Consider the following 20,664-nt stretch of genomic DNA (forward strand, 5'->3'; position numbering starts at 1 on the left):
ATGGGAGGCCTGGATTACCCCAAGCTGTAGCATCTCCTCCAGTTCGTGCTGCATGGTGTTTCGAACTGATTCAGGTACCCGGTAAGGAGCCTGTTGTATGGGACGGATGCCCTGAGTGTCCACATGATGTTGGGTGACGGTGGTTCGACCTGGTTGGGATGAGAAAGCAGCACGTCTCTGTTGAAGCACTCCCAGCATCTGGTTTTTCTGTAAGGAATCCAGGTGATCTCCCAGAGGAACCTGTTCCACAGTGGATGGGGCTCTCGCTGCTTCCACGAGATCAGGTAGGGAGTCCTCATCCTCTTGACCGTCCTCTGAAGCTAGCCGACAGCTTGCTATCATTGGAAGGGTCCGGTCATGGTACTCCTTAATCATATTCACATGGACAGTCTTTTGTCTTAGCCCCTGATCATCTAAAGCAAGAAGGTAATTGGTGTCATTCAGTTTTCTGAGAACCCGGAAGGGACCCTCCCATGTTGTCTGCAGTTTATTCTGCCGATGGGGAACAATCATTAAGACCTGTTGTCCTTCTACAAACTCCCGGTAGCGTGCTTTACGGTCATACCATGTCTTCTGTCTGGTTTGAGCCATCCGCACATGACTCTGGGCAAAACTAGCAAGTTGGGCCAGGGTTTCTCGCAGCTTTAGGACATAAGGGACAACAGGGGCCCCTGTAGCTTCAACTTGCCCCTCCCAGTATTCCTTGAGCAGGGTTAAGGGTCCTCAGACCTTTCTTCCATAGAGTAGTTCAAAGGGGGAGAACCCAGTGGACTCCTGGGGAACTTCCCGATAGGCAAACAAGAGATGGGGTAGGTACTTCTCCCAGTTTGAATCTCTGTCAGTGAAGGCCCTCAGCATATTCTTCAGAGTGCCATTAAATCGTTCACAAAGTCCATTTGTTTGGGGATGATACGGGGTCGTGCGGATCGCTCGTACTCCACAGGTGCGCCACAGACACTGGACCAGCTCTGACATGAACTGGGAGCCTTGGTCCGACAAGATTTCACTGGGAAATCCTACTCTGGTGAAAATGGTAACCAGGGCCTCGGCCACCTTGGCTGCAGAAATACTTGACAAGGCTACCGCTTCTGGATATCGGGTGGCATAGTCCACAACAGTGAGAATGTACTGCTTTCCAGATTTACTTGGTTTAGCCAGAGGTCCAATGATATCAACAGCTACTCTTTGAAAGGGTTCTTCTATTATAGGGAGCGGTTGCAGGGGTGCCTTTGGGTGATCTCCGGGTCGCCCTCTACGCTGACATATGTCGCAAGTTCGGCAGAAATGCGCCACTGCTTGGGAAATCCCAGGCCAATAGAAAGATTGAGTCAATCGCCTCTCGGTGCGGGTTTTGCCTTGATGGCCAGCAGTAGGAATATCATGAACAAGGTGTAATAGGGGAATTCTGTATTTCTGAGGAACAATCAGCTGTTTGCTATAAGTCCAGGGCTTATCTAGGGAGTCGGCATTGGTAACCCGATACAGAAGTCCATTTTCTCTGATAATTCTTTCTCCATTCTCCCCTAGCTGCCCTATTTCAGCTCGAGCTCTAAAACTAGCTAGGGTGGGGTCAGTCTCCACTTCTTGTCTAAACTGAACTTTATCCCAGGTAACATTCATATTATCCCCACAAGAAGAATCACTCACCGGCTGTGACGGCGGTTCTGGTGGCCTCATTTCCATGGATGGGTTGTACACGTCCACATTTGCTGCTCTCTTGGCTTGACTTCGGGTTACCGCACCGACAAAGTGGCAATGAAGATTCCCCACATCATTTCCTAGAAGAACGTCTGCAGGGAGGCCGCTCATCACACCGACCATGCATTGTTTGGCCCCAAAGCCATAATCCAGGGTCACACTCGCTCTTGGAATATATCTCTGGGTACCTCCAGCCAATTCAATGGCAATTACTGGTCCCTTTTGAATTGCTTCTGGTTGAATTACTCGGGGATCGGATATGGTGAGAAAAGCCCCAGTGTCACGGAAGCCAACAACTTTTTGACCATCCAGCACGACCTCCTGTAGATGTTTGTGCTGAAGATCAGAAGAACAGGTGGCTGGGGCTCGCACCCCATAGACTCCTGGTAGGGAAGCCAGGATATCAGAGTCACTTGGCAAGTCATCAGGCACTGAATCCATCTCTTCTCCAGGTGAGGGGGTCTGTAGATAATGAACAGGCAAAGGCGGTCTGTAGGTGTTCTGCCTCCGTACACCTGGACATTGGAATTGCATATGCCCGGGCTGCCCACATCCATAGCATCTGCGCTCTGGGATTCTTCCTCCACGTCGTAGTCCCAAAGGTGGAGCAGGAGTAATGCGAGGCACAGTCACACGAAGGTCACCATGAGTTGATGGTCTAGTGGGATGGTGAATATTGGAGGCAGAAGGACCAGGGGCCGCCAGCGTTGGGGGGCTGATAGTGTTTTTATCCCTGAGTAGTAATTTTTTCCACTGAGGCTTGATGGTGAGAGCCTCATCAGCTAGAGCTGCAGCTTCCTCCACTGTTGCTGGTCTCCTTTCACGCACCCATTACCGGATCTCAGCGGGGCACTTAAAATAAAACTGCTCTTTAGGATGACCTGCAGGAACGTTTCCCAGGTTATGGCCTCCTCTGCCTCCAGCCAGCGATGACATATATGTTTGAGTTTGTGAGCATACATCTTGAAGGACACTTCCTCATCACAGGCTAAAGTACGGAACTGAGTCCTGTAAGTGTCTGGGGTCACAGCATAATGTTCTAGAATAGTCTGTTTAATCTCCGCATACTCACAGTTCAACCGAGGGTCCATAGCTCTATAGGCTGCGGCAGCTCCACCCTCTAAGAGCCCCACAAGATGTCGGACGCGCTCCCTTTCCGGGACTTCCATTAATCGACACTGATGCTCAAAGTCCAGGAAGAAGCCCTCAATGTCACCGGAAGCCTCATTAAACGGCTTGAAGTCTTTGCGGGACACTCTGGGGAGTTCCCTCATGGGGGATGCTGTGGGTACAGTCTGTCTGGAGCTTCTCGCTGCCTCCAAAGTGATCTCCCTCTCCAGCATTGCCCTCTCCTCCATCCTGCGCTGCCTCTCCTTGGCTGTGCGCATGACCTCCCTCTTATCTTCTATGGTAGCCTCTTCTCCCAGCAAGGCCATCTCCTCCTCGTACCACACAACCCACTGACTTTTTTGGGTATTTACCTCCGACTGCCGCCTTTCCTCTCTTTGCTGTGAGGATCCTTCCTCAGCATCATCTTGCAGGTGAACTGCTTCCAAAGCCTCAATCAGCTGCTCCTTGGAGAGTCCCTTGTAGCTGACTCTCAGTTCACGGGCCTTTGTTTGTAGGTTCACCGCAGTCCAGTTCTTGTACTCTGTGGTGCTGGTTCCAGATGTTGATGGGCCGTTGTCCTCCATTCCTTCTGCTCTGATCCCAGCGCTGCCAACCAATTTGTGACGGGAGTATTCTCCAGAGCAAGGAGGGACAACAGGCCTGGGAATAATCCAACAGATTTATTGACCAAAAAACAGGAACAACACGTAGGTAATTTGCAGAGTCCCAAAATAAGTCCACAGGAAACTGATTCGGGGGCACCTCCCGACAATCCTTGTGCCAGATCACAAAACCATAGTCCTTTAAGAGTCCCAGAAATCCACCACGATCACACAGAGGCCGAAGCTTCCTCAGACAGCCTCGTCCTTCTCTTTTAGCATCCAACTCACATCTGATCTTAAAGCAAGAATGTATTGTCAGGGCTCCTGGGATCAGTCCATCTGAAGGGGGGTAGGGGTCACACCTACTATTCAATGGTTTGGTCCATCAGAAGATTCTAGAAATGTAAGGGCTCCACTTAGTCTACAGGATGTGTATTGTAGGTTATCTTCTGCTTAGGAAAACAATAGCCAAAGTTCCACTAGCTGTTGACACAAGCCTAAATTAGATTATGGTCCAGGTACATCACAAGACATTGCAAAGTATTGGGGGAAGGAGACATGGTTAATTTACAGCAAATGAACCAGAGGAAAGTTAAATGACATATTATACAAAATACAGGACAGGGCAAGACTACAAATCATGACACCGGAGGCCATAGTGGAGCACGGTTACAATCAGTAGTAGTCTACAACCTCTATAAAACGTGCTGCAAGTTGGCCTCAGCCTGCTCAATGCCTCATCCTGGGCTCCAACAACGTCAGTTGGTGTTCAGAAGTGCCGTTTTCGCAGAGAAACACACACTAGCTCCTGTGTTAGTGGGGTTCAGTATTGCCAGCGGTTCCCCTGCTGTGTAGACGGCAAAGTCTCCTGCTGCCTACACATGCAAACACCATCAAGTCTCAGCCTGCTCCATGTCTCATCCTGGGCTCCAACAACGCCAGTTGGTGTTCAGAAGTGCCATTTTCACAGAGAGAAAAACACACTTGCTACTGTGTCTGTGGGGTTCAGTACTGCCAGCTGTTCCCCTGCTGTGTAGACGGCAAAGTCTCCTGCTGCCTACACATGCCAACACCATCAAGTCTCAGCCTGCTCCATGCCTCATCCTGGGCTCCAACAACGCCAGTTGGTGTTCAGAAGTGCCGTCTTCACAGAGAGAAAAACACACTTACTACTGTGTCTGTGGGGTTCAGTAATGCCAGCTGTTCCCCTGCTGTGTAGACGGCAAAGTCTCCTGCTGCCTCCACATGCCAACACCATCAGGCCTCAGCCTGCTCCAAGCCTCATCCTGGGCTCCAACAATGCCAGTTGGTGTTCAGAAGTGCCGTCTTCGCAGAGAAACACACACTAGCTCCTGTGTTAGTGGGGTTCAGTAATGCCACCTGTTCCCCTGCTGTGTTGACGGCAAAGTCTCCTGCTGCCTACACATGCCAACACCATCAAGTCTCAGCCTGCTCCATGTCTCATCCTGGGCTCCAACAACGCCAGTTGGTGTTCAGAAGTGCCATCTTCACAGAGAGAAAAACACACTTGCTACTGTGTCTGTGGGGTTCAGTATTGCCAGCGGTTCCCCTGCTGTGTAGACGGCAAAGTCTCCTGCTGCCTACACATGCCAACACCATCAAGTCTCAGCCTGCTCCATGTCTCATCCTGGGCTCCAACAACGCCAGTTGGTGTTCAGATGTGCCATCTTCACAGAGAGAAAAACACACTTGCTACTGTGTCTGTGGGGTTCAGTAAAGCCAGCTGTTCCCCTGCTGTGTAGACGGCAAAGTCTCCTGCTGCCTCCACATGCCAACACCATCAGGCCTCAGCCTGCTCCATGCCTCATCCTGGGCTCCAACAATGCCAGTTGGTGTTCAGAAGTGCCGTCTTCGCAGAGAAACACACACTAGCTCCTGTGTTAGTGGGGTTCAGTAATGCCACCTGTTCCCCTGCTATGTAGACGGCAAAGTCTAGTGCTGCCTCCACATGCCAACACTATCAGGCCTCAGCCTGCTCCATGCCTCATCCTGGGCTCCAACAACGCCAGTTGGTGTTCAGAATTGGCGTCTTCACAGAGAAAAACACACTCGCTACTGTGTCTGTGGGGTTCAGTAATGCCAGCTGTTCCCCTGCTGTTTAGACAGCAAAGTCTCCTGCTGCCTCCACATGCCAACACCATCAGGCCTCAGCCTGCTCCATGCCTCATCCTGGGCTCCAACAACGCCAGTTGGTGTTCAGAAGTGCCGTCTTCACAGAGAAAAACGCACTCGCTACTGTGTCTGTGGGGTTCAGTAATGCCAGCTGTTCCCCTGCTGTGTAGACGGCAAAGGGTCCTGCTGCCTCCACATACCAACACCATCGGGCCTCAGCCTTCTCCATGCCTCTTCCTGGGCTCCAGCAATGCCAGTTGGTGTTCAGAAGTGTCGTCTTCACAGAGAAACACACACTAGCTCCTGTGTTAGTAGGGTTCAGTAATGCCAGCTGTTCCCCTGCTGTGTAGACGGCAATGTCTCCTGCTCCATCCACATGCAAACTACTACAAATTTGTAACTGTGCTCAACTTAGGCCTCTGGCTCCACTGTCTCTAGTATTTCCCCTGGCCAACAACCCCGCCAGTTACAGCTTTGAAGTGGCGTCTGCACAATCCACACTTGTTCCTGAGTTACTGTGGCTCAGTCCCGTCAGTTGATCCCCTGATGTGTGTCCGGCAAGGACTCCTGCTCTGTCCACATTCACATTACTAGTAGTGTGAATGAGGACTGAGCAGGAGAGCTTGCCAGACACACATCAGGGGATCAACAGACGGGACTGAGCCACAGTTACACAGGAACAAGTGTGGATTGTGCAGACGCCACTTCAGATCTGTAACTGGCGGGGTTGTTGGCCAGGGGAAATACTAGAGACAGTGGAGCCGGAGGCCATAGTGGAGCACGGTGACAATCAGTAGTAGTCTACAACCTCTATAAAATCAGCTGCAAGTTGTCCTCCACCTGCTGCATGCTTCATCCTGGGCTACAACACAGCCAGTTGCAGCCTGGAAGTGCCGTCCGCACAGATATAAACACTCGCTCCTCTGCTAGTGGGGTTCAGTAACGCCAGCTGTTCCCCTGCTGTGTGGATGGCAAAGTCTCCTGCTGCCCCTAACTCACACTACAACGCTTTTTCGCCTCGCTCCGAGTAGGCCTCAGCCTGCTCGGAGCATTGATCCTGGGCTACAACACAGCCAGTTGTAGCCTGGAAGTACCGTCCGCACAGATATAAACACTCGCTCCTGTGTTAGTGGGGTTCAGTAAAGCCAGCTGTTCCCCTGCTGTGTGGATGGCAAAGTCTCCTGCTGCCTCCAAACTCACACTACAACGCTTTTTCTCCTCGCTCCAAGTAGGCCTCAGCCTGCTCGGAGCATTGATCCTGGGCTACGACACAGCCAGTTGTAGCCTGGAAGTCCTGTCTGCACAGATTAAAACACTCGCTCCTGTGTCTGTGGGTTTCAGTAACGCCAGCTGTTCCCCTGCTGTGTGGATGGCAAAATCTCCTGCTGCCTCCAAACTCACACTACAATGCTTTTTCTCCTCGCTCCAAGTAGGCCTCAGCCTGCTCAGAGCATTGATCCTGGGCTACAACACAGCCAGTTGTAGCCTGGAAGTACCGACCGCACAGATTGAAACACTCGCTCCTGTGTCTGTGGGTTTCAGTAGCGCCAGCTGTTCCCCTGCTGTGTGGATGGCAAAGTCTCCTGCTGCCTCCAAACTCACACTACAAGGCTTTTTCTCCTCGCTCCAAGTAGGCCTCAGCCTGCTCGGAGCATTGATCCTGGGCTACAACACAGCCAGTTGTAGCCTGGGAATGCCGTCCGCACAGATTAAAACACTCGATCCTGTGTTAGTGGGGTTCAGTAATGCCAGCTGCTCCCCTGCTGTGTGGACGGCAAAGTCTCCTGCTCCATCCACATTCAAACTACTACTGATTTTTAACCCTGCTCCATTTAGGCCTCTGGCTCCACTGTCTCTAGTACTTCCCCTGGCCTCCAACCCCGCCAGTGACAGCTCTGAAGTGGCGTCTGCACAATCCATACTTATTCCTGTGTTACTTGGCCTCAGTCACGTCAGTTGATCCCCTGATGTGTGTCCGTCAAGGTCTCCTGCTCTGTCCACATTCCCATTACTTGTAGTGTGAATGAGGACAGAGCAGGAGACCTTTCCGGACACACATCAGGGGATCAACTGACGGGACTGAGGCCAAGTAACACAGGAACAAGTGTGGATTGGGCTGACGCCACTTCAGAGCTGTCACTGGCGGGGTTGGAGGCCAGGGGAAATACTAGAGACAGTGGAGCCAGAGGCCTAAGTGGAGCACGGTTACAATCAGTAGTAGTCTACAACCTCTATAAAACGTGCTGCAAGTTGGCCTCAGCCAACTCCATGCCTCATCCTGGGCTCCAACAACGCCAGTTGGTGTTCAGAAGTGCCGTCTTCACAGAGAAAAACACACTCGCTACTGTGTCTGTTGGGTTCAGTAATGCCAGCTGTTCCCCTGCTGTGTAGAAGCAAAGTCTCCTGCTGCCTCCACATGCCAACCCTATCAGGCCTCAGCCTGTTCCATGCCTCATCCTGGGCTCCAACAATACCAGTTGGTGTTCAGAAGTGCCATCTTCACAGAGAAACACACACTAGCTCCTGTGTTTGTGGGGTTCAGTAATGCCAGCTGTTCCCATGCTGTGTAGATGGCAAAGTCTCCTGCTGCCTCCACATGTCAACCCTGTCAGGCCTCAGCCTGCTCCATGCCTCATACTGGTCTCCAACAATGCCAGTTGCTGTTCAGAAGTGCCATCTTCACAGAGAAACACACACTAGCTCCTGTGTTAGTGGGGTTCAGTAATGCCAGCTGTTCCCCTGCTGTGTGGATGGCAAAGTCTCCTGCTGCCTCCAACATCACACTACATGTTATTTTCCACTAGCTCCAAGTAGGCCTCAGCCTGCTCGGAGCATTGATCTTGGGCTTCAACACAGCCAGTTGTAGCTTGGAAGTGCCGTCCGCACAGATAGAAACACTCACTCCTGTGTCTGTGGGTTTCAGTAACGCCAGCTGTTCCCCTGCTGTGTGGATGGCAAAGTCTCCTGCTCCCTCCAAACTCACACTACAACGCTTTTTCTCCTCGCCCCAAGTAGGCCTCAGCCTGCTCGGAGCATTGATCCTGGGCTACAACACAGCCAGTTGTAGCCTGGAAGTGACGTCCGCACAGATTGAAACACTCGCTCCTGTGTTAGTGGGGATCAGTAATGCAAGCTGCTCCCCTGCTGTGTGGACGGCAAAGTCTCCGGCTCCATCCACATTCAAACTACTACTGATTTTTAACCCTGATCCACTTAAGCTTCTGGCTCCACTGTCTCTAGTATTTCCCCTGGCCTCCAACCCCGTCAGTGACAGCTCTGAAGTGGCGTCTGCACAATCCACACTTGTTCCTGTGTTACTTGGCCTCAGTCACGTCAGTTGATCCCCTGAAGTGTGTCCGTCAAGGTCTCCTGCTTTGTCCTCATTCACACTACTATGACACCGGAGGCCATAGTGGAGCACGGTTACAATCAGTAGTAGTCTACAACCTCTATAAAACGTGCTGCAAGTTGGCCTCAGCCTGCTCAATGCCTCATCCTGGGCTCCAACAACATCAGTTGGTGTTCAGAAGTGCCGTCTTCGCAGAGAAACACACACTAGCTCCTGTGTTAGTGGGGTTCAGTATTGCCAGCGGTTCCCCTGCTGTGTAGACGCCAAAGTCTCCTGCTGCCTACACATGCCAACACCATCAAGTCTCAGCCTGCTCCATGTCTCATCCTGGGCTCCAACAACGCCAGTTGGTGTTCAGAAGTGCCATCTTCACAGAGAGAAAAACACACTTGCTACTGTGTCTGTGGGGTTCAGTAATGCCAGCTGTTCCCCTGCTGTGTAGACGGCAAAGTCTCCTGCTGCCTACACATGCCAACACCATCAAGTCTCAGCCTGCTCCATGCCTAATCCTGGGCTCCAACAACGCCAGTTGGTGTTCAGAAGTGCCGTCTTCACAGAGAGAAAAACACACTTACTACTGTGTCTGTGGGGTTCAGTAATGCCAGCTGTTCCCCTGCTGTGTAGACAGCAAAGTCTCCTGCTGCCTCCACATGCCAACACCATCAGGCCTCAGCCTGCTCCATGCCTCATCCTGGGCTCCAACAATGCCAGTTGGTGTTCAGAAGTGCCGTCTTCGCAGAGAAACACACACTAGCTCCTGTGTTAGTGGGGTTCAGTAATGCCACCTGTTCCCCTGCTATGTAGATGGCAAAGTCTAGTGCTGCCTCCACATGCCAACACTATCAGGCCTCAGCCTGCTCCATGCCTCATCCTGGGCTCCAACAACGCCAGTTGGTGTTCAGAATTGGCGTCTTCACAGAGAAAAACACACTCGCTACTGTGTCTATGGGGTTCAGTAATGCCAGCTGTTCCCCTGCTGTGTAGACGGCAAAGTCTCCTGCTGCCTCCACATGCCAACACCATCAGGCCTCAGCCTGCTCCATGCCTCATCCTGGGCTCCAACAACGCCAGTTGGTGTTCAGAAGTGCCGTCTTCACAGAGAAAAACACACTCGCTACTGTGTCTGTGTGGTTCAGTAATGCCAGCTGTTCCCCTGCTGTGTAGACGGCAAAGGGTCCTGCTGCCTCCACATACCAACACCATCGGGCCTCAGCCTTCTCCATGCCTCTTCCTGGGCTCCAGCAATGCCAGTTGGTGTTCAGAAGTGTCGTCTTCACAGAGAAACACACACTAGCTCCTGTGTTAGTAGGGTTCAGTAATGCCAGCTGTTCCCCTGCTGTGTAGACGGCAATGTCTCCTGCTCCATCCACATGCAAACTACTACAAATTTGTAACTGTGCTCAACTTAGGCCTCTGGCTCCACTGTCTCTAGTATTTCCCCTGGCCAACAACCCCGCCAGTTACAGCTTTGCAGTGGCGTCTGCACAATCCACACTTGTTCCTGAGTTACTGTGGCTCAGTCCCGTCAGTTGATCCCCTGATGTGTGTCCGGCAAGGTCTCCTGCTCTGTCCACATTCACATTACTAGTAGTGTGAATGAGGACTGAGCAGGAGAGCTTGCCAGACACACATCAGGGGATCAACAGACGGGACTGAGCCACAGTTACACAGGAACAAGTGTGGATTGTGCAGACGCCACTTCAGATCTGTAACTGGCGGGGTTGTTGGCCAGGGGAAATACTAGAGACAGTGGAGCCGGAGGCCATAGTGGAGCACGGTGACAATCAGTAGTAGTCTACAACCTCTATAAAATCAGCTGCAAGTTGTCCTCCGCCTGCTGCATGCTTCATCCTGGGCTACAACACAACCAGTTGTAGCCTGGAAGTGCCGTCCGCACAGATATAAACACTCGCTCCTGTGCTAGTGGGGTTCAGTAACGCCAGCTGTTCCCCTGCTGTGTGGATGGCAAAGTCTCCTGCTGCCCCTAACTCACACTACAACGCTTTTTCGCCTCGCTCCGAGTAGGCCTCAGCCTGCTCGGAGCATTGATCCTGGGCTACAACACAGCCAGTTGTAGCCTGGTAGTACCGTCCGCACAGATATAAACACTCGCTCCTGTGTTAGTGGGGTTCAGTAAAGCCAGCTGTTCCCCTGCTGTGTGGATGGCAAAGTCTCCTGCTGCCTCCAAACTCACACTACAACGCTTTTTCTCCTCGCTCCAAGTAGGCCTCAGCCTGCTCGGAGCATTGATCATGGGCTACGACACAGCCAGTTGTATCCTGGAAGTCCTGTCTGCACAGATTAAAACACTCGCTCCTGTGTCTGTGGGTTTCAGTAACGCCAGCTGTTCCCCTGCTGTGTGGATGGCAAAGTCTCCTGCTGCCTCCAAACTCACACTACAAGGCTTTTTCTCCTCGCTCCAAGTAGGCCTCAGCCTGCTCGGAGCATTGATCCTGGGCTACAACACAGCCAGTTGTAGCCTGGGAATGCCGTCCGCACAGATTAAAACACTCGATCCTGTGTTAGTGGGGTTCAGTAATGCCAGCTGCTCCCCTGCTGTGTGGACGGCAAAGTCTCCTGCTCCATCCACATTCAAACTACTACTGATTTTTAACCCTGCTCCATTTAGGCCTCTGGCTCCACTGTCTCTAGTACTTCCCCTGGCCTCCAACCCCGCCAGTGACAGCTCTGAAGTGGCGTCTGCACAATCCATACTTATTCCTGTGTTACTTGGCCTCAGTCACGTCAGTTGATCCCCTGATGTGTGTCCGTCAAGGTCTCCTGCTCTGTCCACATTCCCATTACTTGTAGTGTGAATGAGGACAGAGCAGGAGACCTTTCCGGACACACATCAGGGGATCAACTGACGGGACTGAGGCCAAGTAACACAGGAACAAGTGTGGATTGGGCTGACGCCACTTCAGAGCTGTCACTGGCGGGGTTGGAGGCCAGGGGAAATACTAGAGACAGTGGAGCCAGAGGCCTAAGTGGAGCACGGTTACAATCAGTAGTAGTCTACAACCTCTATAAAACGTGCTGCAAGTTGGCCTCAGCCAACTCCATGCCTCATCCTGGGCTCCAACAACGCCAGTTGGTGTTCAGAAGTGCCGTCTTCACAGAGAAAAACACACTCGCTACTGTGTCTGTTGGGTTCAGTAATGCCAGCTGTTCCCCTGCTGTGTAGAAGCAAAGTCTCCTGCTGCCTCCACATGCCAACCCTATCAGGCCTCAGCCTGTTCCATGCCTCATCCTGGGCTCCAACAATACCAGTTGGTGTTCAGAAGTGCCATCTTCACAGAGAAACACACACTAGCTCCTGTGTTTGTGGGGTTCAGTAATGCCAGCTGTTCCCATGCTGTGTAGATGGCAAAGTCTCCTGCTGCCTCCACATGCCAACCCTGTCAGGCCTCAGCCTGCTCCATGCCTCATACTGGTCTCCAACAATGCCAGTTGCTGTTCAGAAGTGCCATCTTCACAGAGAAACACACACTAGCTCCTGTGTTAGTGGGGTTCAGTAATGCCAGCTGTTCCCCTGCTGTGTGGATGGCAAAGTCTCCTGCTGCCTCCAACATCACACTACATGTTATTTTCCACTAGCTCCAAGTAGGCCTCAGCCTGCTCGGAGCATTGATCTTGGGCTTCAACACAGCCAGTTGTAGCTTGGAAGTGCCGTCCGCACAGATAGAAACACTCACTCCTGTGTCTGTGGGTTTCAGTAACGCCAGCTGTTCCCCTGCTGTGTGGATGGCAAAGTCTCCTGCTCCCTCCAAACTCACACTACAACGCTTTTTCTCCTCGCCCCAAGTAGGCCTCAGCCTGCTCGGAGCATTGATCCTGGGCTACAACACAGCCAGTTGTAGCCTGGAAGTGACGTCCGCACAGATTGAAACACTCGCTCCTGTGTTAGTGGGGATCAGTAATGCAAGCTGCTCCCCTGCTGTGTGGACGGCAAAGTCTCCGGCTCCATCCACATTCAAACTACTACTGATTTTTAACCCTGATCCACTTAAGCTTCTGGCTCCACTGTCTCTAGTATTTCCCCTGGCCTCCAACCCCGTCAGTGACAGCTCTGAAGTGGCGTCTGCACAATCCACACTTGTTCCTGTGTTACTTGGCCTCAGTCACGTCAGTTGATCCCCTGAAGTGTGTCCGTCAAGGTCTCCTGCTTTGTCCTCATTCACACTACTATGACACCGGAGGCCATAGTGGAGCACGGTTACAATCAGTAGTAGTCTACAACCTCTATAAAACGTGCTGCAAGTTGGCCTCAGCCTGCTCAATGCCTCATCCTGGGCTCCAACAACATCAGTTGGTGTTCAGAAGTGCCGTCTTCGCAGAGAAACACACACTAGCTCCTGTGTTAGTGGGGTTCAGTATTGCCAGCGGTTCCCCTGCTGTGTAGACGCCAAAGTCTCCTGCTGCCTACACATGCCAACACCATCAAGTCTCAGCCTGCTCCATGTCTCATCCTGGGCTCCAACAACGCCAGTTGGTGTTCAGAAGTGCCATCTTCACAGAGAGAAAAACACACTTGCTACTGTGTTTGTGGGGTTCAGTAATGCCAGCTGTTCCCCTGCTGTGTAGACGGCAAAGTCTCCTGCTGCCTACACATGCCAACACCATCAAGTCTCAGCCTGCTCCATGCCTCATCCTGGGCTCCAACAACGCCAGTTGGTGTTCAGAAGTGCCGTCTTCACAGAGAGAAAAACACACTTACTACTGTGTCTGTGGGGTTCAGTAATGCCAGCTGTTCCCCTGCTGTGTAGACGGCAAAGTCTCCTGCTGCCTCCACATGCCAACACCATCAGGCCTCAGCCTGCTCCATGCCTCATCCTGGGCTCCAACAATGCCAGTTGGTGTTCAGAAGTGCCGTCTTCGCAGAGAAACACACACTAGCTCCTGTGTTAGTGGGGTTCAGTAATGCCACCTGTTCCCCTGCTATGTAGATGGCAAAGTCTAGTGCTGCCTCCACATGCCAACACTATCAGGCCTCAGCCTGCTCCATGCCTCATCCTGGGCTCCAACAAGGCCAGTTGGTGTTCAGAATTGGTGTCTTCACAGAGAAAAACACACTCGCTACTGTGTCTATGGGGTTCAGTAATGCCAGCTGTTCCCCTGCTGTGTAGACGGCAAAGTCTCCTGCTGCCTCCACATGCCAACACCATCAGGCCTCAGCCTGCTCCATGCCTCATCCTGGGCTCCAACAACGCCAGTTGGTGTTCAGAAGTGCCGTCTTCACAGAGAAAAACACACTCGCTACTGTGTCTGTGTGGTTCAGTAATGCCAGCTGTTCCCCTGCTGTGTAGACGGCAAAGGGTCCTGCTGCCTCCACATACCAACACCATCGGGCCTCAGCCTTCTCCATGCCTCTTCCTGGGCTCCAGCAATGCCAGTTGGTGTTCAGAAGTGTCGTCTACACAGAGAAACACACACTAGCTCCTGTGTTAGTAGGGTTCAGTAATGCCAGCTGTTCCCCTGCTGTGTAGACGGCAATGTCTCCTGCTCCATCCACATGCAAACTACTACAAATTTGTAACTGTGCTCAACTTAGGCCTCTGGCTCCACTGTCTCTAGTATTTCCCCTGGCCAACAACCCCGCCAGTTACAGCTTTGAAGTGGCGTCTGCACAATCCACACTTGTTCCTGAGTTACTGTGGCTCAGTCCCGTCAGTTGATCCCCTGATGTGTGTCCGGCAAGGTCTCCTGCTCTGTCCACATTCACATTACTAGTAGTGTGAGTGAGGACTGAGCAGGAGAGCTTGCCAGACACACATCAGGGGATCAACAGACGGGACTGAGCCACAGTTACACAGGAACAAGTGTGGATTGTGCAGACGCCACTTCAGATCTGTAACTGGCGGGGTTGTTGGCCAGGGGAAATACTAGAGACAGTGGAGCCGGAGGCCATAGTGGAGCACGGTGACAATCAGTAGTAGTCTACAACCTCTATAAAATCAGCTGCAAGTTGTCCTCCGCCTGCTGCATGCTTCATCCTGGGCTACAACACAACCAGTTGTAGCCTGGAAGTGCCGTCCGCACAGATATAAACACTCGCTCCTGTGCTAGTGGGGTTCAGTAACGCCAGCTGTTCCCCTGCTGTGTGGATGGCAAAGTCTCCTGCTGCCCCTAACTCACACTACAACGCTTTTTCGCCTCGCTCCGAGTAGGCCTCAGCCTGCTCGGAGCATTGATCCTGGGCTACAACACAGCCAGTTGTAGCCTGGTAGTACCGTCCGCACAGATATAAACACTCGCTCCTGTGTTAGTGGGGTTCAGTAAAGCCAGCTGTTCCCCTGCTGTGTGGATGGCAAAGTCTACTGCTGCCTCCAAACTCACACTACAACGCTTTTTCTCCTCGCTCCAAGAAGGCCTCAGCCTGCTCGGAGCATTGATCATGGGCTACGACACAGCCAGTTGTATCCTGGAAGTCCTGTCTGCACAGATTAAAACACTCGCTCCTGTGTCTGTGGGTTTCAGTAACGCCAGCTGTTCCCCTGCTGTGTGGATGGCAAAATCTCCTGCTGCCTCCAAACTCACACTACAATGCTTTTTCTCCTCGCTCCAAGTAGGCCTCAGCCTGCTCGGAGCATTGATCCTGGGCTACAACACAGCCAGTTGTAGCCTGGAAGTGCCGTCCGCACAGATATAAACACTCGCTCCTGTGTTAGTGGGGTTCAGTAAAGCCAGCTGTTCCCCTGCTGTGTGGATGGCAAAGTCTCCTGCTGCCTCCAAACTCACACTACAACGCTTTTTCTCCTCGCTCCAAGTAGGCCTCAGCCTGCTCGGAGCATTGATCCTGGGCTACGACACAGCCAGTTGTAGCCTGGAAGTCCTGTCTGCACAGATTAAAACACTCGCTCCTGTGTCTGTGGGTTTCAGTAACGCCAGCTGTTCCCCTGCTGTGTGGATGGCAAAATCTCCTGCTGCCTCCAAACTCACACTACAATGCTTTTTCTCCTCGCTCCAAGTAGGCCTCAGCCTGCTCAGAGCATTGATCCTGGGCTACAACACAGCCAGTTGTAGCCTGGAAGTACCGACCGCACAGATTGAAACACTCGCTCCTGTGTCTGTGGGTTTCAGTAGCGCCAGCTGTTCCCCTGCTGTGTGGATGGCAAAGTCTCCTGCTGCCTCCAAACTCACACTACAAGGCTTTTTCTCCTCGCTCCAAGTAGGCCTCAGCCTGCTCGGAGCATTGATCCTGGGCTACAACACAGCCAGTTGTAGCCTGGGAATGCCGTCCGCACAGATTAAAACACTCGATCCTGTGTTAGTGGGGTTCAGTAATGCCAGCTGCTCCCCTGCTGTGTGGACGGCAAAGTCTCCTGCTCCATCCACATTCAAACTACTACTGATTTTTAACCCTGCTCCATTTAGGCCTCTGGCTCCACTGTCTCTAGTACTTCCCCTGGCCTCCAACCCCGCCAGTGACAGCTCTGAAGTGGCGTCTGCACAATCCATACTTATTCCTGTGTTACTTGGCCTCAGTCACGTCAGTTGATCCCCTGATGTGTGTCCGTCAAGGTCTCCTGCTCTGTCCACATTCCCATTACTTGTAGTGTGAATGAGGACAGAGCAGGAGACCTTTCCGGACACACATCAGGGGATCAACTGACGGGACTGAGGCCAAGTAACACAGGAACAAGTGTGGATTGGGCTGACGCCACTTCAGAGCTGTCACTGGCGGGGTTGGAGGCCAGGGGAAATACTAGAGACAGTGGAGCCAGAGGCCTAAGTGGAGCACGGTTACAATCAGTAGTAGTCTACAACCTCTATAAAACGTGCTGCAAGTTGGCCTCAGCCAACTCCATGCCTCATCCTGGGCTCCAACAACGCCAGTTGGTGTTCAGAAGTGCCGTCTTCACAGAGAAAAACACACTCGCTACTGTGTCTGTTGGGTTCAGTAATGCCAGCTGTTCCCCTGCTGTGTAGAAGCAAAGTCTCCTGCTGCCTCCACATGCCAACCCTATCAGGCCTCAGCCTGTTCCATGCCTCATCCTGGGCTCCAACAATACCAGTTGGTGTTCAGAAGTGCCATCTTCACAGAGAAACACACACTAGCTCCTGTGTTTGTGGGGTTCAGTAATGCCAGCTGTTCCCATGCTGTGTAGATGGCAAAGTCTCCTGCTGCCTCCACATGCCAACCCTGTCAGGCCTCAGCCTGCTCCATGCCTCATACTGGTCTCCAACAATGCCAGTTGCTGTTCAGAAGTGCCATCTTCACAGAGAAACACACACTAGCTCCTGTGTTAGTGGGGTTCAGTAATGCCAGCTGTTCCCCTGCTGTGTGGATGGCAAAGTCTCCTGCTGCCTCCAACATCACACTACATGTTATTTTCCACTAGCTCCAAGTAGGCCTCAGCCTGCTCGGAGCATTGATCTTGGGCTTCAACACAGCCAGTTGTAGCTTGGAAGTGCCGTCCGCACAGATAGAAACACTCACTCCTGTGTCTGTGGGTTTCAGTAACGCCAGCTGTTCCCCTGCTGTGTGGATGGCAAAGTCTCCTGCTCCCTCCAAACTCACACTACAACGCTTTTTCTCCTCGCCCCAAGTAGGCCTCAGCCTGCTCGGAGCATTGATCCTGGGCTACAACACAGCCAGTTGTAGCCTGGAAGTGACGTCCGCACAGATTGAAACACTCGCTCCTGTGTTAGTGGGGATCAGTAATGCAAGCTGCTCCCCTGCTGTGTGGACGGCAAAGTCTCCGGCTCCATCCACATTCAAACTACTACTGATTTTTAACCCTGATCCACTTAAGCTTCTGGCTCCACTGTCTCTAGTATTTCCCCTGGCCTCCAACCCCGTCAGTGACAGCTCTGAAGTGGCGTCTGCACAATCCACACTTGTTCCTGTGTTACTTGGCCTCAGTCACGTCAGTTGATCCCCTGAAGTGTGTCCGTCAAGGTCTCCTGCTTTGTCCTCATTCACACTACTATGACACCGGAGGCCATAGTGGAGCACGGTTACAATCAGTAGTAGTCTACAACCTCTATAAAACGTGCTGCAAGTTGGCCTCAGCCTGCTCAATGCCTCATCCTGGGCTCCAACAACATCAGTTGGTGTTCAGAAGTGCCGTCTTCGCAGAGAAACACACACTAGCTCCTGTGTTAGTGGGGTTCAGTATTGCCAGCGGTTCCCCTGCTGTGTAGACGCCAAAGTCTCCTGCTGCCTACACATGCCAACACCATCAAGTCTCAGCCTGCTCCATGTCTCATCCTGGGCTCCAACAACGCCAGTTGGTGTTCAGAAGTGCCATCTTCACAGAGAGAAAAACACACTTGCTACTGTGTCTGTGGGGTTCAGTAATGCCAGCTGTTCCCCTGCTGTGTAGACGGCAAAGTCTCCTGCTGCCTACACATGCCAACACCATCAAGTCTCAGCCTGCTCCATGCCTAATCCTGGGCTCCAACAACGCCAGTTGGTGTTCAGAAGTGCCGTCTTCACAGAGAGAAAAACACACTTACTACTGTGTCTGTGGGGTTCAGTAATGCCAGCTGTTCCCCTGCTGTGTAGACAGCAAAGTCTCCTGCTGCCTCCACATGCCAACACCATCAGGCCTCAGCCTGCTCCATGCCTCATCCTGGGCTCCAACAATGCCAGTTGGTGTTCAGAAGTGCCGTCTTCGCAGAGAAACACACACTAGCTCCTGTGTTAGTGGGGTTCAGTAATGCCACCTGTTCCCCTGCTATGTAGATGGCAAAGTCTAGTGCTGCCTCCACATGCCAACACTATCAGGCCTCAGCCTGCTCCATGCCTCATCCTGGGCTCCAACAACGCCAGTTGGTGTTCAGAATTGGCGTCTTCACAGAGAAAAACACACTCGCTACTGTGTCTATGGGGTTCAGTAATGCCAGCTGTTCCCCTGCTGTGTAGACGGCAAAGTCTCCTGCTGCCTCCACATGCCAACACCATCAGGCCTCAGCCTGCTCCATGCCTCATCCTGGGCTCCAACAACGCCAGTTGGTGTTCAGAAGTGCCGTCTTCACAGAGAAAAACACACTCGCTACTGTGTCTGTGTGGTTCAGTAATGCCAGCTGTTCCCCTGCTGTGTAGACGGCAAAGGGTCCTGCTGCCTCCACATACCAACACCATCGGGCCTCAGCCTTCTCCATGCCTCTTCCTGGGCTCCAGCAATGCCAGTTGGTGTTCAGAAGTGTCGTCTTCACAGAGAAACACACACTAGCTCCTGTGTTAGTAGGGTTCAGTAATGCCAGCTGTTCCCCTGCTGTGTAGACGGCAATGTCTCCTGCTCCATCCACATGCAAACTACTACAAATTTGTAACTGTGCTCAACTTAGGCCTCTGGCTCCACTGTCTCTAGTATTTCCCCTGGCCAACAACCCCGCCAGTTACAGCTTTGCAGTGGCGTCTGCACAATCCACACTTGTTCCTGAGTTACTGTGGCTCAGTCCCGTCAGTTGATCCCCTGATGTGTGTCCGGCAAGGTCTCCTGCTCTGTCCACATTCACATTACTAGTAGTGTGAATGAGGACTGAGCAGGAGAGCTTGCCAGACACACATCAGGGGATCAACAGACGGGACTGAGCCACAGTTACACAGGAACAAGTGTGGATTGTGCAGACGCCACTTCAGATCTGTAACTGGCGGGGTTGTTGGCCAGGGGAAATACTAGAGACAGTGGAGCCGGAGGCCATAGTGGAGCACGGTGACAATCAGTAGTAGTCTACAACCTCTATAAAATCAGCTGCAAGTTGTCCTCCGCCTGCTGCATGCTTCATCCTGGGCTACAACACAACCAGTTGTAGCCTGGAAGTGCCGTCCGCACAGATATAAACACTCGCTCCTGTGCTAGTGGGGTTCAGTAACGCCAGCTGTTCCCCTGCTGTGTGGATGGCAAAGTCTCCTGCTGCCCCTAACTCACACTACAACGCTTTTTCGCCTCGCTCCGAGTAGGCCTCAGCCTGCTCGGAGCATTGATCCTGGGCTACAACACAGCCAGTTGTAGCCTGGTAGTACCGTCCGCACAGATATAAACACTCGCTCCTGTGTTAGTGGGGTTCAGTAAAGCCAGCTGTTCCCCTGCTGTGTGGATGGCAAAGTCTCCTGCTGCCTCCAAACTCACACTACAACGCTTTTTCTCCTCGCTCCAAGTAGGCCTCAGCCTGCTCGGAGCATTGATCATGGGCTACGACACAGCCAGTTGTATCCTGGAAGTCCTGTCTGCACAGATTAAAACACTCGCTCCTGTGTCTGTGGGTTTCAGTAACGCCAGCTGTTCCCCTGCTGTGTGGATGGCAAAGTCTCCTGCTGCCTCCAAACTCACACTACAAGGCTTTTTCTCCTCGCTCCAAGTAGGCCTCAGCCTGCTCGGAGCATTGATCCTGGGCTACAACACAGCCAGTTGTAGCCTGGGAATGCCGTCCGCACAGATTAAAACACTCGATCCTGTGTTAGTGGGGTTCAGTAATGCCAGCTGCTCCCCTGCTGTGTGGACGGCAAAGTCTCCTGCTCCATCCACATTCAAACTACTACTGATTTTTAACCCTGCTCCATTTAGGCCTCTGGCTCCACTGTCTCTAGTACTTCCCCTGGCCTCCAACCCCGCCAGTGACAGCTCTGAAGTGGCGTCTGCACAATCCATACTTATTCCTGTGTTACTTGGCCTCAGTCACGTCAGTTGATCCCCTGATGTGTGTCCGTCAAGGTCTCCTGCTCTGTCCACATTCCCATTACTTGTAGTGTGAATGAGGACAGAGCAGGAGACCTTTCCGGACACACATCAGGGGATCAACTGACGGGACTGAGGCCAAGTA

Source organism: Dendrobates tinctorius, unplaced genomic scaffold, assembly GCF_039654945.1.
Source record: "Dendrobates tinctorius isolate UK_male_01 unplaced genomic scaffold, ASM3965494v1 ptg000304l, whole genome shotgun sequence".
Taxonomy (NCBI): Eukaryota; Metazoa; Chordata; class Amphibia; order Anura; family Dendrobatidae; genus Dendrobates; species Dendrobates tinctorius.